The sequence below is a fragment of the Panthera onca genome, chromosome A3 (assembly GCF_046562875.1).
Source record: "Panthera onca isolate mPanOnc1 chromosome A3, mPanOnc1 haplotype 2, whole genome shotgun sequence".
Taxonomy (NCBI): domain Eukaryota; kingdom Metazoa; phylum Chordata; class Mammalia; order Carnivora; family Felidae; genus Panthera; species Panthera onca.
In genome coordinates this window covers 72,536,532-72,554,036 of record NC_138341.1, presented here as the reverse complement: position 1 = coordinate 72,554,036, position 17,505 = coordinate 72,536,532, and the positions used below count along the sequence as shown (strand labels likewise).

At 43.6% G+C, this 17,505-nt stretch overlaps 1 protein-coding gene across 2 annotated transcripts in view; it reads left to right on the top strand.

The window, feature by feature from the left end:
* The window catches only part of STON1 (stonin 1), a 49,611-nt gene that overhangs the window by 17,189 nt on the left and 14,917 nt on the right, over positions 1-17,505 (top strand). Inside the window, exon 1 of one of the 2 annotated variants that reach the window (XM_060606334.3) lies at positions 7,905-8,251. The exons of the other annotated variant lie outside the window; for it this stretch is intronic. The gene's annotated coding sequence lies outside the window, so the exon portion shown is untranslated. Of the gene's footprint in view, positions 1-7,904; positions 8,252-17,505 lie in introns of those variants that run through there. 2 annotated transcript variants of the gene reach the window in all.

The following is a 17,505-nucleotide window of genomic DNA, read 5'->3' as shown; positions in this document are numbered from 1 at the left end:
AGTTAGTAAGTTATTATTATTTTTTAGTGTTTATTTGTTTTTGAGAGAGAGAGAGAGGCATCACAAGTGGTGGGGGTGGGGGGCAGAGAGAGGGAAACACAGAATCTGAAGCAGGCTCCAGGCTCTGAGCTATCAGCGCAGAACCCAACATGGGGCTGAAACTCATGAACTGTGAGATCATGGCCTGAGTCGAAGTCAGAGGCTCAACTGACTGAGCCACCCAGACGCCCCATAAGATTTTTTTTTTAAGTTTATATATTTATTTAAATAATCTCTACACCCAAAATAGGGCCAAACTCACAACCCTGAGATCAAGAGTCATTCTGACTGAGCCAGCCAGGCACCCTGTGATGTGTAAGTTTAAATATAAGCTAATGCCCATCGCTGAGAATGTCAGTGGGCAAATCTGTTCATTTATACCTACTTACATGTTTCTTTTTGTTTTTAAATTTATGTTTTTAAATGTTTATTTATTTTTGAGAGAGAGAGACAGAGCATGAGCAGGGGAGGGGCGAAGAAAGAGGGAGACACAGAATCCGAAGCAGGCTCCAGGCTCCGAGCTATCAGCACAGAGCCCAATGCGGGGCTCAAACCCACAAACTGTGAGATCATGATCTGAACCACAGTCGCTTAACTGACTGAGCCACCCAGGTGCCCCCCTACTTACACGTTTCTAATCAGACTTTGCTGTAAGTGCAAAATTCTTTGTTAAAACCTTTAGTGGCCTTCAAAATGCAATAAAGTTCACAAATATTTTGTGTGTACTCCCTGTAGCCTGAGAGGCACAAATATTTTTGTGTGTGATATCTGCATTTGAGACCAAGAGCCCAAGTGAAAGGTTGATCTTGTGTACTTAGTTTGTAAATAGGACTTTCATGACTGATTTTTAAAATCTTAGAATTGTTCAAGTTACATATTTATACATGTTCATTCATTGAATTGCCGGGAATGGTGAGGATTGAAGCAAATGTGCTTTGGTTCTCTGTAAGTCAGTGGTTCCTGCCTGTGTATTCAGTGATTCGGGCATTTCCAGGTGAGCTTGGTGGTCAGCAACAGCTCAGAACTGGCCACAGATAAGCCAAAATGCATTCGATGTGAGGCTTGCACACAGCCTGGATTACTTCTGATGTCGTTCGTCTCTGGGGCTTGTGGTCCAGTTTGGGCAGCTATGGAGGGGAGACCTGCCGTAGCAGCAGTCAGCCTGTGCACAACTGGGTTTCATGGATGAAGCCAGGCAGGAGACAGTCCCCTATGCTGGTATTAACTGGCGTGTAACCCACATGCACAGAAACATGGGCAAGAGGGTATGGTCGCTGATGCCTCATCTGCTGCCCCATGTCTCTGCCCAAGCATGTGTCCCCTCCCCAGAGAGCCTGCCTGCCTCTGCGCCAGGGCTGTCCTTTCCCAACCTCCCAGTATGCTTTAGTGCGGGAGAGTGAGCACATTCTTTCATTTGTTGTTACCTCTGGTCTTTCCTACCAGGTTATAAGCAGCTTGGGGGCAGGAATCTAGTGAGAACAGCCTCTATTTATGCACCTGCCATCTTACAGGTGTTACTTTATTTAGTGTCTCAAGAACCCTGTCTCTGTTTGCTCTAGCTACCATGTCAGAAAAACCACAACCTCTGTGGTTTAAACAACAGAAATGCATTTCTCACAGTTCTGGAAGCTGGAAACCTAAGATCAAGGTGCTGACAGGTTTGGTTTCTTCTGAGACCTCTCTCCTTGGCTGTGTCCTTATGTGGCGTTTTCTCTGTGTCTTCCTCTCTGGTGTCTGTCTGTATGTCTTCACTTCTTATAGGGACACCAGTCAGATTGGCTCAGGGACTACCCTAACAGTCTCATTTTCACTGAAACAACTCTTTAGAGGCCCTTATCTAACCACAGTCACATTCTGAAGTACTAGGCATTAGGGCTGAATTGCGGGGCACAATTCAGCCCATAACAAACAGTAAAAGTTAACTATGATTATGCTTTTTTTCACACCTGGGGAATTAAAGTAACTTGCCCCTGTCACACAGCTGGTCAGTGGTGGGGCCAGGATTCACACACAACCTAACTTCTAAACCCTTCTTTCCCCACCACAGGAATCAGGTCATACTGGTTTCTGTTGTCTGCATGGTGTTTCACCCAGGACCCAGCACTTGGAAGACACTATTTGCTGAGTGAATGCGCAGGGGTTGGGGGTACAAGAATTTGTATGAGAACATGTGGCAGAAGAGCCCCAGCATCCAAGGATGAAGGTCCTGGGTCTCTCCCAGCATGTGATGGTCCTTAACTTCTGAGACCATTCCAATTTGAACGCAGCATGATTAGTGTGTGGGAGGGAATCACATTCTAAAGCATTAAATATCCTTTCTGGGCCCTTTAGCTACAGCTTCTTCTGAAAACACTAAAAATAATTACATGGTAATTAAGATAAATTACTTGACCAGGTTTCATAGCAAAGTGGTTGATTTTGTCCCCCACCCCCAATATTTAAGTCCAGAGAGAGATCCTGGATCCAGAGAGTTCTTTAAACTTCCAGGACTTTCTGCTTATCTTCAGGAGGGCCCTTGGGCCTGCAGAGAAGAGGGTAAGGAGGAGATTTGCATGTTTAAGACGTGTGATCTGAGCCAGGCCCCCTTCACCTGACTTTATCCCACATCTTTTTCAAGGTTTCCTTTGAGAATACAGAGTTGAAACCCGGGAGCCACGATCCAGTAACCACAGCGTCCTGCACCCCCGCCCAGCCCTAGGGGCCCCTGAGGAGATAATGCCCTTTCTCATTTCCTCCTCTTGAGTGCCTAGCTCTTCCCACTGGAGAGCCCACAGGAACATAAATACCAGAAGGCAGCCTTGAAAGCAGGCCTTGTTTGTTGGCCCTCGCCTGCACGAAGGCTCACTTGTCTGCCTCCTTCTCCTGGCCTGGGGTGGGCTGGATTTTTTGGAGAGTGGGAAGCCCTGGGGCCTTTTTGTGCTCCTGAGACTGAAGTGTAGGTAGAGTTTGAAAAAGGGGGCTTTTGCTAGGGCTGCCAGAAACCAGTGCACCCAGGAAACAACGCAGCCCCAGAGCTGCCCAAACCAGGAACTGGGGGCTGGGGGATTGAGGTGGCCAAGACATGGACCGCCAACCACAGCCTCTGCCTGTGGGCCCCAGCATCTGTATTCCCTTTGCTTCCAGACTGGCAGCCTGGCCTCACCCCCACCCACTGGTGAAATTGCTCCCACCCCATCCCTACAGACCCTGTCACTAAACCCAGATGTCTCTCACCTCTGTTTTCCCTGCCCTCTGCTGCTCTTCAAGGCCTCATGAGGACATTCTTTCCTGCCTTAGGGATCCTTTCACCTCCAGGTTTTACCTTGACCTCTTGGGTGTGTCTCCCTTTCTCCCTTTTCTCCCCTCCTCCTATAAAGTGACCAGTCCTCAGCTTTGGATGCCATGCGGCCTCCCCTGTTTTCTCCTGCATTCTGCTCTCACCTAGCCTAGAAAGAGACCCAGCTCTACCTGTGTAGCCTCTGGTTTTCTCTCCAAGTACTGTCTTGTGTTTCTAGCTCCTTGCTAGATATTTCCACTTGGATGTACCTCAGACCTGCCCCTCTTGCTGCCTCTCCTCTGGCTCTACTTTTCTAAGTGCCAGATTGCCCCTTTTCCTGTGTTTTTTGAGATCACTTTGGTGTCCAAATCCTGGCAAGTCTTCTATATAAAAACTTTATCTGCCCTCTCTCCTGTTGTGACTACTGCCCTGGTAGTCAGTGTGGTGTAGTGGAAAGGGCGTGAGATTTGGGGCCCGGACAGGGTTCGATTCTGACAGCACCTTTTTCTGGTTGTGCCACCTCAGGCACATTGCCCAACTTAAGCTTCCAATGGATTATCTACAAAGTAGACAGATGCAGAAGGGCAGATATCCTGCTTGGCATACTCAGCTCACTGGCCTTCTCAACAAGGAACAGGGGTTCTCAACCTTGGTGCTATTGACATTTTTTTTTTTTTTTTTTAATTTTTTGAGAGAGAGAGAGCGAGCACAAGTGGGGGAAGAGCAGAGAGAAGGAGAGACAGAATCCCAAGCAGGCTCTGCACCATTAGCACAGAGCCTGTGTGGGGCTTGAACTCACAAACTGTGAGATCATGACCTGAGCTGACAAGAGTTGGACACTTACCCAAATGAGCCACCCAGGTGCCCCAGTGCTATTGACATTTTAGGCCAGGTAATTTTTCGTTGTGGAGGCTGTGCTGTGCATGGTAGGATGTTAAGCAGCATCCCTGCCCCCTACCCACTCGATGTCAGTAGTACCCCCTGTACTGGTTGTGACAACTAAATGTCCCCAAACACTGCCAAGTGTCCCCTGGGGAGTTGAGTCATGCCAGTGGAAGATCGCTGGGACACAGCCATGCTGAGTCTCTGGTATGGGTGATGAGTGTGGTCCCAGGGTTTCACCTTACAACTGTCGGCCACACGTAGAAAAGCCCTACGTCATTTTTGATCAGTCTTTTTCGTGATTACTTTTGCCATCTCCAGGTGCTGTGCTGACTTGCTTAAGTTGTGCTTTTTATTTCACAGCTCAGTACACGCTGGGCTTGCACCTTGGTTTTCTCTTGCCATAGAATGGGAGAACCAGTTTAGGACTAGGCAGGAAGCCCTGGGACCTCATCAGTGTCACCTGCGGGCCTGGCCCAGCCTGCTGCTCGGCCTGGGGCTGCTAGCAATGGTCAGTGCTGACTCAAGAACTCCTCACTTGTAAGCACTGTGCTACTATTTTTTGAGTGCCTATGATATAGCATTTTACTTATTAATTTGGCATTAACTTATTTAGAACTTGGGAAGTAGGTGTGATTCATATTCAGTTTATAGATGAGGACCCTGAGAATGTTAAGCAACATGTGTCAGGGATACTAAGTAGAGGAAGTGAGATGAGAGGCCAGGCCAGGTGACTTGGGTGTGAGAGTCTGTCCCCTAGACCTCCATGCTCTTCTGCCTTTGTGGGTTGAGCCCTTGCTGCGACTAGAGGGCAGGAGCCCATGCACAAGGAGCTCCTCTTAATTGTGGCTCAAGAGGTCCCCATTTGCCACCTACAGGTCCTAAGGACAGAGAACAGACCTTTAGGGCAGGCAGATGGCTGGTTGAGACCATGAGTCCCAGCACTGTGTCTACCACCAAGAAGCTCTGATTGGGGTAGTTTCCTTCCTTCACACTTTGGACAAGACTTGGCTGTGGAATGTGCTGGGTGCTCACTCTTCCCTAAGAGAATAGCCTAAGGGTTCAGTGCCACTCACTAAAGGGGCAGATGAGAGGTTGGCCCTAGCCCGTAGCCCCACACTGTTCCCTCCTGGACCCTCTGTAGTAGGAGACTGAGGAGGGTCCCAGAGGCCTGTGAAGGGAAGATGACCTTGGGCTGGGGCTTCGTGGGGTTGGGGAGAGACAGGCTGAGGCTCCACGGTTCCAGTGGTGGAGTGTGCCCTGGGCATCATGCAGCATTCCAGAGCCTGATTCCCATAGAGGGTCTGAGACCCGGGTGGGTTCCCTGCCTTGGCCAGAAGAGGCCAGGACCTGGGGTGGGAGGCTTTAGTGCTGCCAGTGAAGAGAGCTGCCAGATGCCACCCTCAATGCCAGAGGATGACCTGGGGATCAAAACTCTCATATGCTTGCCGAGGTCAAAGGCAAGAGTTCACTCCAGTCATGGCCTATCTGGAAGCTCTTTGGTCTCCTGTCTGGGTAAGCAAAAGGGGTATGTTCTTCCATGAGAACTGCTGGTGTCCCAGGGGAAGAACCTGGGGTTTGGTTGTTCTGAGAGTGATGCTGAGACTCTGCTAAGCTAGAGAAGCTGTCTGGGCCTGGAGCCAATCTTCATGGTTAGAGCAGAGACGGTGGTGGCAACAGAATGAAAAGGCCAGGGCATCAGGAATTAAAGGTGGACTGTGTGTTTCCTAGCCCCAGACACTTTATTCTTAGAAGAGCATGTTCCATGAGCCTCGCTGGCTCAGTCGGTTAAGCGTCTGACTTTGGCTCAGGTCATTATCTCACAGTTTGTGGGTTCGAGCCTCATGTAGGCCTCTCTGCTGTCAGCACAGAGCCTGCTTTGGATCCTCTGTCTCTCTCTCTCTCCCCCTCCCCTGCTCTTGCTCTCTCTCTCTCAAAAGTAAATAAACCTTAAAAAAAAAAAAAAAAAGCACATTCCAGAATGTTCTGAGGCAAACCATCCATGTGGGTCTTTGAGGATGGCTTCCTGTTATCCCATCCTGGAGCCCATAAGAAGGTTAGCTTCTGAAGGCTCTGGGAAGGAATGCCATGTAGAGACATGTAAACCCTTGCTTAACCAGGGTTTCTCAAACACATTTGACCATGGGTCTTTTCCCCAAGCCTGTTAACTTCTTTCTGTTTTGAGAGATTCCGTCTTCAAGGAGAAACCCTGAGCAGGGATTCAAGCACAAGGGACTAAGGAACAGATCACATCTGGAGAGCAGGATAGAGGCATAGTCATGTGCCAGACAGAATGGACACCTAGTTCTAGAAAAGGATTTGTAACAAGTTGACCTGATGCTAAAGCAAACTGCAGAGTCTGGGCTTTTTCCTTTCTTCCTGACTTGAGAAAGGAAGGCTAGAATGGGAGACAGGGAAAACAGAAAGGAGAAAGACAAAGAGAAAGGAAAACTATATGTACCAACACAGCACAGAGCCTGCTTTGGATCTGCTATGGGTACCAAGTACCCATAACGTGGCAATTTACATATGAGGCAAATATCACCATTTCACAGATAAAGAAAGTGAGGCTCAGAGGTCTCTGCTTAGTAAATTCCATAGCATTTATGGCAGTGATATGGATGTGGTGTACCTATTCCATAAAAGTGTCATGGTGAGGGGCGCCTGGGTGGTTCGGTTAGTAAAGCACCCAATTCTTGATTTCCACTCAGGTCATGATCTCATGGTTCATGAGTTTGAGCCCCACATCAGGCTCTGTGCTGACAGTGCAGAGCCTGCTTGGGATTCTCTCTCTCTCCCCCTCTCTCTCTGCCCCTCCCCCCACCTCAAAGTAACTAAATAAATATAAAAAAGTGTCACGGTGAGAATAACATTCTGAAATCAGAATGGCCCACCCAGCGCAAAATTTTTTCTTTGTTCACATAAAGACCGTCTCCTGGGACTAGTTAGTTTGGGTTACTATCTGTTTATACTACTCTCCAGATTTAGGAAATGAGAAGATTATTAAAACAAGGTTAAAAAAAACGGCCAGGACCCAGATTCATCCTGGAGAAGTGGAGGTTAAATCCACAGCGGGGGGGTGGGGAGTGGTGCTGGGGAGCTGAGCTGGAACCAGCACAGATAATATTCAAAGGCACGGGTAGGTTTTGCTGTGGGTTAGTATTTTACAAATGGTATTTCCTGTCACATAGCTGAACTAAATACCACACATGTTTGTGATTAAATATGATGGGCTGCAGAACATCTGTGGTAATAATACAGGCAGTACATGCAGTGGGCACTTCTGTGACCTAAGGTGAGGGTGTGCTCTGCAAGCCTTTTCACTTCACACAGGGTTTTTGTGTTGCCTTATGATTCATTTCTGTTTGAAAAGTTTGGTTCTCCTTTTAAAGGGAAAAATTCTACAGGAATGATATTTTAAACACTGTCTTAGCAAACCTTCATGGATGCATTTTGCACACTGGGCTGTCCTTGTCTTTCGCTTTGTTTCTGGGATACGCATCCCAGAATAGTAAGGAGGGTAACTAGATTGCAGACCTCCAACCAAACAATCACAGGGAGGCTTTGCGAATGCTGCCCCAGCCTAGCTCCAGCGTTGCAATTGAGGAATCCAGCACTGGGAGAGTCAGACAATTCCTTCTTTGGGGGGACAGCCAATGAAACCACACAGATACTGACATGAAGACATTCTTTCTCTAGATTAGGCAGCATTGTTGTGGAGCAAAAGAGGCATAGGCATAAAAGGACTAAATCCAGCCTTTTACAAAGGCAGGGGCATTGCTGAGGGTCCAGATGTGTTGAGGCTTGAGTAGGAGTCAGCCTGACAACGACAGTCGGGTGGAGCTAATTCCAAGAGGTTACTGCTAGGCGCTTGTGATGCTTTCCTGAGCTGAACACTTCTTCAATGTCCATCCTCCCCCAGGATCTGGCAGCTACAGAAAAGCCAGATTCCAGGGACCATCTGAGAGGGTGTTGTTCTCCACAAGGGAGGACAGTCTTCAGCTGCAGATGAACAGGGATGCTAATTCAAGAGCCAAATGCGTCCAATCTGATTGTGATAATCTGCAGGAAAAGGTAGAACTTCATATTTACACTTTATTTGAATGGTTTCTGAAGAAAAGCAAAGGAAATCTGTGAAGAACAGCAGGAGTAGATCCTCCAGAGTAGGGGGCGGGGTGGGGTGGTATGGAAGGACGAGGCAGGGAGTTACATGAAGTTTGGGAAATTCAATGTATACCAAGATGGCCTGGTCCTAGAAGACAGGGTGGCACCCGAGTGTATTTGTTGGGCAGCAAGTCTGAAATACTGTTCATCGCTAAGGGCGGGGTGGCTTTTTGCAGTTGAAAAGGGACAGGAAATGGGACAGGCTGAGTTATGAAAGCCAGTCTCAGAATTGACCCAAATTGCTACTGAGCTGTTGTTCTTGAGCGATCATGGGGAAAACATTCTCTGAGCTTGTCTTTCCCACAGCCTGATGTCCAAGCGGCAGATACGCGTGGTGGGCTTTGTGGAGAAATAGGCTCTTTCCAGGTGAGAATAGAATCTTTCCAATTTAGAGAATGCCTCCCTGCAGGAACTCTCCTTAGTGAAGGTGGAGTGGTGGCAAGTGCTCGGAAATGGGAATGTCCCCATTGGGAATGTCCCCAAGGGACACCAATGCCAGCAAGTCATTGGATCTCTTGGGACCTCTGGGGTGGTGGATGGTCTGGAGCATGGACTTTGGGATCTGCCTCTTTCTGGTTGGGTGACTTTAGGCAAGTAGCTTAACCTCTCTGAGACTTATTTTCCTCTTCTACAAAGTGATATTTATTACTTAATGGGGTTGTGAGGATTAAATGCACACCCAGCCCTTAGCATACCCTAAGTACATAGCAAGTACTTGATATATGTTCGTTGAGCAGAATACCTCCAATTTCTGTCTGACTCTGAAATGCAGTGATTCTTTGAACTGAGGAGGGCAGTGTGGAGATTTACTTTATGGGAAACTGGAAAGACGATTTAAAATTATTCGATCAAAAACGTATTGAACTGCATAGTGATGTCAGATATTTGTAGACAATGTGGAAGATGTCCTAATGAATGAGACATAATCCCTCCCTGCAAAAGCTTCAGTCTGACTCACAAACTTGATAATTATTAGCCTCAATTCTTTTTGGTGAGGTAATTATTCCATACCAGTGCTGCTTTTTCATAAGCTTATTGCAAGTAATTTGCAATATTGCTAATAATATATAAGGTGTTGCTATTTTTGAAAGATTTGCTTTTTAAAACAATTTAGAATAAATTCATTATCTCCACAATACTCTCATAAGAATTCCAGGATGATTTCTTTAGTGGCAGAAAGGGGTGGAGTCTCGGATTGTATGTAAGTGTGGACTTTCTTGTGTTTCCTATGGCCTGTGGCCTACCTTTGCTGATCCAACATTTAGAAAGGTGGGGATAATTAATTATTTCAGAACGTCCCTCAATATTTTGGGGGTTGTTAAACTCTGGGTACACCCAAGAGAATGTGCTAGGCTTCTGAATGCCATCTGTCATATGTGTTGAGGTAAAAGGTTGAAAACCACTGTCTACCTACATCCTTGTTGTTCCCAGTGTCAGTAGGCATGTGCACTTTTAATTTGTTCTTGAATTCAATGTATTCGGCAGTGCAAAAGAATGTCTGATAGTTTTTTTTTTATTAAAAAAATTTTTTTAAGTGTTTATTTTTGAGAGAGAGAGAGAGCGAGAGAGAGAGAGAGAGAGAGAGAGAGAGAGCATGAGCAGGGTAGGGGCAGAGAGAGAGGGAGACAGAGAATCTGAAGCAGGCTCCAGGCTCTGAGCTGTCAGCACAATGCCCAACATGGGATTCGAACCCATGAACCATTAGATCATGACCTGAGCCAAAGTCGGGTGCCCAATCGACTGAGCCATCCAGGTACCCCAAAGGATGTCTAATAGTTATAGGAGAAGCAAACACTCCCCTAGAAACCTCCAAACCTCAGAGATTGGTTTCTAGAAGCTTCCAACATAAGACATTATTCTTTCCTATCTGCACCTCATTCAGAGTCTTGGTGTCTTGTCCTATCTCTGTATTTTGTCTGGCATTGTCTTCCAGGAGTTAGCAAGATAGTCCAGATTGACTGAAAACAGACCTCTGGAAGGATTAGGGCATGTGGGGTAGGATGCAGTCCACACCTGAGGAAAAAACCACAGAAGCCAATGAGAGGAACCTTTATTTTGGAGGAAGGCAGCTGGGGATGTAGTGCCAGGGGTCCTGAGTTCCCAGTTCTGCACTAAATGGAACCTGGACTTTAGAGAAGGTGCCCCCAATGCTGTGGTCTATACTCTGGGTTGTCATAAATTAAAAAAAAATTTTTTTTTTTGTTTTAATATTTGTTTATCAAGAGACAGAGAGAGACAGAGCATGAGCATGGGAGGGGCAGAGAGAGGGGGAGACACAGAATCCGAAGCAGGCTCCAGGCTCTGAGCTGTCAGCACAGAGCCCGAAGTGGGGCTCGAACTCACAAACTGCGAGATCATGGCCTGAGCCAAAGTCGGACACTTAACTGACTGAGCCACCCAAGCACCCCTGGGTTGTCATAAATTTAAATGAGATGTTGCCTGTGACAGGGCTCTGTAAATGGTAGGATTTAGGGTGCCCTGGGAGGCATAGACACATATTGACATCCTGCCTCATTTGCAATGCAGAAAAAATCCTGAGGTTAAATAGGTGTTCCTGCTTGAGTACTTTTGGTTCCAGTGTCTTGAAGGAGATGGTGAAGTTGCAGATGACTAAGGCAGGACATATTCATGACCTCTCCACTCTGGGCTACTGCATCCCTCCCTGAGACCCAGGGGGCCTTGGACAGACCAAGGCTCTGGAAAGGATGTGGCTGTTTCCCTGCTGAAGGTGGGGGTGAGTTAGGGAAGGAAGAAGGAAAGCCTTAGATGGAATTGATTCTCATTGTTGACTTTGGGAAAAATGATGGTGGAGGCTTTGAGACTAGAATAGAAAGATGAGGTCATATACAAGGAAGGGGCAAAAGAGGTCAGAGAGAAATGAAATGAGTGTGAAGAGGATTGATAAGGAAGGGCAGCAAGAGGGATACAGAAGAGGAGCAAGAAGAGAATAGTGGGAAACACACCTGCGCTTGACCACAGGGAGCCAGAGTCTTAGCCCCTCATTCCAGGAGCATCCAAGTCCCACCTTTTAAACAGGGACAAAGGTTTGGGCTCATATTGGGCACAATGCAGAATTCCGTTTGGTTGTATTAAACTCACATTACATTTGCTGAGTGCCTTCTATGGAAGAATCCTGCATACAGGGGAAGAGTATACTTTGCATAGATTTTTGTGTTTAAGGTAGGAGTTTTCTTGCAAGGTGTTCTCTTTAAAGTTCAAGGGTCACTTAAAAGGTCATGGAATTGATTTCTCTGGTTTATGGAAATCACTTTTTTTTGATAATATGCAAAAGCTCTGATAAAACCACTATCACTGCTCGAAATTTTGAAGATAGCAGTGGAAAACAGATGAGGCAAAACGTTTTCTGTAGATCAGAATAAGATTCCATCCAAAGCGTACTTATTTCTTCTCTTGGTCTTCTCTTTTTCTTTCTTTTTAATAAACCCAACTAACATAAATATTTACACAATCTCTCACCCTAAAGAGAATGGAATGGGATGGGTCAAGAAACATTGCTGCTGATTTCCTGCCTCTGTGCCTCCTGGTGGTATCCCATTGAAACAGGCTGTGCCTGCTTGGAAGGGAAAGTGCTTTGTGGAACTCCAGCCCGAGGGCAGTGACAGTGAAATACCCTCCAGAGAGAGCCAGCTGGCCTGGACTGCTGCTCTACTGTGTGTTTTTGTGCCCTCAGGAATGTGCGGATTTAGCAAATGACAACAGTGAATGTGCCCTGTCCCCAGTGGAGCCCCAGGCTTGCTCTCTCTGTGTTGGCTCTTTTCCAGGCTTGAATGATTGCACTGGTTGAGCCCTCATTATCCACAAGGGGAAGCGGGAAGGCTGGCTGGAGGGAGAAAAATATGCCTTTCTCATGGCTGTGTTCCAGCAGGTTTTGAGTTTTCATATCAGTACATCTCATGGAGTTTTTCTCTCTGTCAGTTTGGAAGTTTGGTCAAAACTCCCAGCAGTAGCACAATTTCTGCTTTTGAAAAAAATTTCGGTTGGATGTCAACCACCATAGAATTATTTTAGAGTGGGAAAGGACTTACCTTAGAGATGATTCTACTCGAATCACTGAATGTCCAGAGTGGCTTTGCCCCATAGCTGGTGAGTGACAGAGCAGCACCCGGCATTCAGGGTACCCAACCCTCCAGGTCTGTGCTGTGGCCTATACAGCTCATTGCCTCTGATGCCATTAGAATGATCTCAATAGTTTATATTGTATTAGCTCAGGATGAAGTGATCTGTGCTCAAATCCTGGTTCTTTCCAAACTTAGGTATATACCCGAGAAAAATGATCACACCAAAACTTATATATAACTTATACAAAAGCTTACTATTCATAATAGCTAAAAAAATAGAAATAAACCAAATGCCCATCAACTGATGAATGGATAAACAAAATGGGGACTATCTTCACAATGAAATGTTATTCAGCCACCAAAAGGAATGAAGAAGTACTGATACATGCTACAACACAGATGAACTTTGAAAACATTATGCCAAGTGAGAGAAATCAGACATAGAAGGCCGTATGTTGTAAATCCTATCTATATAAAATGTTCAGACCAGGCAAATTAAAAAAGTCGATTAGTGGTTGTCAGGACTTGGGGGTAGGGGTGGGAAGAAAGGGGAGTGACTGCTAATAGGTACAGGTATATTTTGGGGGTGATAAGAACATTCTGGAAATAGTGGTGATGGCTATACAACTCTGAATATACTAAACACTACTGAATTGTCATTTTTTTTTAAAAAAGGATAAATTTTAGTGTGTGAATTGTATCTTAATAAAGTTGTTATTAAAAAAAATCTTAGTTCTGTCTCTTATCAGTGAGACAGCTTTAGGCAATGACTCTAAACCCAAGTAATCTCAGCTATGAAATGGAAATGATATATACCTCCCAGGGTTGTTTTGATAAATTAGGTCATGAATCTCAAAATGTTTCAAACCTATAAACCTCACATATTTGGGGGGCTGTCAATAGGTTATAGGTTCATTATAAATTGGGTTTCTATCTTCTGTATTTTCTGCAACACTAGTAAGGTCTGACTACACAGTCCTCATTCATATACTTCCTGAATTGATGAAAAAGTGTTGTAGGTTTTTTTTAGTGGTGGTAAAAAATAACAAATTTTTAACAATTTGTTTACCCTCTTAACATATTTTTAAGTGTATAGTTCAGTATTATTAACTATATGCACACTGTTTTACAACAAATTTCTAGCACTCTTTCATCTTGCACAACTACAACTCTGTACCCATTGAACAGCCACCCCTTTCCCCTCTCCTCACCCCACCCCACCATTCTCCTTTCTGCTTCTATGCAGTTGATCTCTCTCCTTCTCTCTCTCTCTTTTTTGCATTTGACTACTTTAGATACCTCATGTAAGTGGAATCATAGAGTATTTGCCTTTTTGTGACTGGCTTGTTTCATTTAACATAATGTTCTTAAGGTTCATTTATGTTATGGCATGTGCCAGAATTTCCTTACTTTTTAAGGCTGAATAATATTCGTTGTATGTATATATACCACATTTTCTTCACCCATTCATCAGGTGATGGACATTTAGGTTGTTTCCACCTCTTGGCTGTTGGGAATAATGCTGAAATGAACAGAAGAGTGCAGATATCTCTTGGAGATCCTGTTTTCAATTTTCTTGGATAAATTTACATAAGTGGGATTGCTGGCTCATATACATGGTAGTTCTATTTAAAAAATTTTGAGGGGCCTCTATGCTGTTTTCTCAATTCCCACCAACAATCCACAAGGGTTCTAATTTCTCCACATCCTTGTCAACACTTGTTATTTTATATTTTTTGTTTGGTTTTGTTTGGTTTTATTTTGGGTTCATTTTGGTAACGGCCATCCTAACATGTATAAGGTGATATTGTGGTTTTGATTTGCATTTCCCTGGTAATTAGTGATGCTGAGCATCTTTTAATATACCTGTTATCCATTTGTGTGTCTTCTTTGGAGAAATGTCTACTCAAGTCTGTTGCCCATTTTTAAATTGTTTGTTGTTGTTGTTATTGAGCAGTAGTTCCTTATACCTTTTGGATTTAAACCCTCATCAGATATATGGTTTGTAAATATTTTCTCCCATTCCATGGATTTTCACTCTGTTAATTGGTTCCTTTTCTGTACAGAAGCTTTTTAGTTTGATGTAGTCCCACTTGTCTATTTTTGCGTTTGTTGCTTGTACTTTTGGTATCCTGTCCAAGAAATCATTGCCAAGACCAAGCTTTTCCTCTTGTTTTTTTTTAATAGGAGTTTTATAATTTCAGGTTTTATGTTTAAGTCTTATGCTTTTGTTTCTTGTACTTTTGGTACCCTATCCAAGAAATCATTGCCAAGACTAATGTCATCAAGATTTCCTCTTTTTTTTTTATAGGAGGTTTATAATATCAGGTCTTATGTTTAAGTCTTAATGTTTATAATCCATTTATAATTGTTTTTTGCGTATGATATAAAATAAGGGTCCAATGTCATTTTTTTTTTTTTTTTTATTACATGTGGATATCTGTTTTCCCAACACAGTTTGTTGAAGAGACTGTCCTTTCCTCATTGTATAATCTTGGCACCTTTGTTGAGGATCATTTGACCTTGTGTATGGGTTTATTTCTGGAATTAATATTCTGCTCCATTGGTCTCTTTATCTGCTTTTATGCCAGTACTATACTGTTTTGAGTACCATAGCTTTGTAATATGTTTCAAAGTTAGAGTGTGTAAAGCCTCCACCTTTATCTTTCTCAAGATTGTTTTGGCTATCCAAAGACCTTTGAGATTCGATATGTATTTTATGATTGTTTTTTCTATTTCTGCAAAATGTCATTTTGATAGGGATTGCACTGAATCTGTAGATTGCTTTGGGTAGTGTGGACATTTTAACAATATTAAGTCTTCCCATTTATGAATGTGAGATATCTTTTTATGTCTTGTTTAATTTCATTCAGCAACATTACTTTGTAGTTTTCAGTGTAAAAGTCTTTTTCCCCTTTAAAAAAAAAAACAGGGGCGCCTGCATAGCTCAGTCTGACTCTTGCTTTTGGCTCAGGTCATTGTCTTGTGGTTCATGAGTTCAAGCCCCCACATCACGCATGAAGCCTGCTTGGGATTTTCTCTCTCGACCGCCCCTTCCTCTCCCCTTCCCCACTTGTGTGTGCACATGCATGCTATCTCTCTCAAATACACTTAAAAAGAAGTCTTTTGGGGCACTTGGATGGCTCAGTTGGTTGAGTGTTCAACTTTGGCTCAGGTCATGATCTCAAGGTTCATGAGTTCGAGCCCAGCATCAGGCTCTGTGCTGACAGTGCAGAGCCTGCAGCCTGCTTCAGATTCTGTGTCTCCTTCTCTCTCTGACCCTTCCCTGCTCATGCTCTGTCTCTGTCTCTCAAAAATAAACATTAAAAAAAAGTCTTTTGCCCTTTTTTGTTTATTTCTAAGTGTTTTATTATTTTTTTGATGCTATTGTACATGGGATTGTTTTCTTAATTTTGTTTTTGGATTGTTAATTGTATGTGTATAGAAATGCAACTTATTTTTGTTTGTTGATTTTGTATCCTGCAACTTTAATTTGTTTATCAGTTCTAACGTGTGTGTGTGTGTGTGTGTGTGTGTGTGTGGAATTATTAGGGCTTTCTACATATAAGGTCAGATCATCTATAAACAGACAAAATGTAACTTCTTCCTTTTTAATTTAGTTGCCTTTTATTTCTTTTTCTTGCCTAATTGCTCTTGTTAAGACTTCCAGTACTGTGTAAATAGAAGTGGCAAGAGTGAGCATCCTTGCCTTGTTCCTGATTTTAGAGGAAAAGCTTTCAGTTTTTCACCATTGAGTATGCTGTTAGTTACCATGGGCTTTTCATAGATGGCCTTTATTATTATGTTAAAGTACTTTCCTTCTATTCCCAGTTTGTTCAGTGGTTTCTTATCATGAAAAGGCATAAGAGTTTGTCAGGTGCTTTTTTTGTATTTATTGAGGTGATCATGTGATATTTATCCTTTGTTCTGTTGATGTGATGTATTGCTGTGTTGATTTTCATATGTTGGAAATATCCTTGCATCACAAGGATAAATCCCACTTGGTAATAGTGTATGATCCTTTTAATCTGCTGTTGAAGTTGACTTGCTAATATTTTGTTGAGGATTTTGCATTCATGAGGGATATTGGCCTGTAGTTTTCTTTTCTTGTAGTGTCTTTGGCTTTGGTGTCAGAGCAATGCCGGCCTCATAAAATGAGTGTGAAAGTGTTCCCTCCTCTTCAGTTTCTTGGAAGAGTTTGAGAAGGATTGGTGTTAATTCTTCTCTAAATGTTTGGTAGATTCTCCAGTGAAACCATCTGGGTCTGAGCTTTTATTTTTTGGGAGGTTTTGACTACCACTTCAGTCTCTTTACTAATTACAGATCTGGTCAGATTTCTTGTTATTTTATGATTCAGTCATTGTCGGTGTATGTTTCTAGGAATTTGTCCATTTCTTCTTGGTTATCCACATTGTTGGCATATAGTTGTTCATAATGGTCAATAATAAAATAATAAAATAATCATTTATTTTATTTCTGTGACGTAAGTTTTTTTTAATTCTTTGTAATGTTTATTTTTGAGAGAGAGAGAGAGAAAAAGCGTGAGCTGGGGAGGGGCAGAGAGAGAGAGAGAGAGAGAGAGAGACAAAGAATCCGAAGCAGGCTCCAGGCTCTGAGCTGTCGGCACAGAGTCTGATGCAGGGTCCGAACCCACAAACTGTGAGATCATGACTTGAGCCAAAGTCGGATGCTTACCCCTGAGCCACCCAGGCGCCCCTCTGTGACATAAGTTTAATGTCACATCTTTCATTTCTGGCTTTGAGGATTTTCTTTTTTTCTCCATCTAGCTAAAAGTTTGTCAATTTTGTTGATCTTTAAAAAAAAAAAACACAACTCTTAGTTTTCCTTTTTTTTTCTATTTTATATTCTCTACTCCATTTACTTCTGCCATAATGTTTATTCTTTCTTTTCTTCCTTTAACTTTGGGCTTAGTTTGTTTTTCTAGTTCCTTGAGCTGTAACATTAGGTTGTTTATCTGAGACCTTCTTTTTTAATAATAAACCCCACTCTTTCTATTGCTTTTGCTACATCCATAAGTTTTGGTTTGTTGTGTTTTCACTTTGCTTACCTCAAAATATTTTCTGA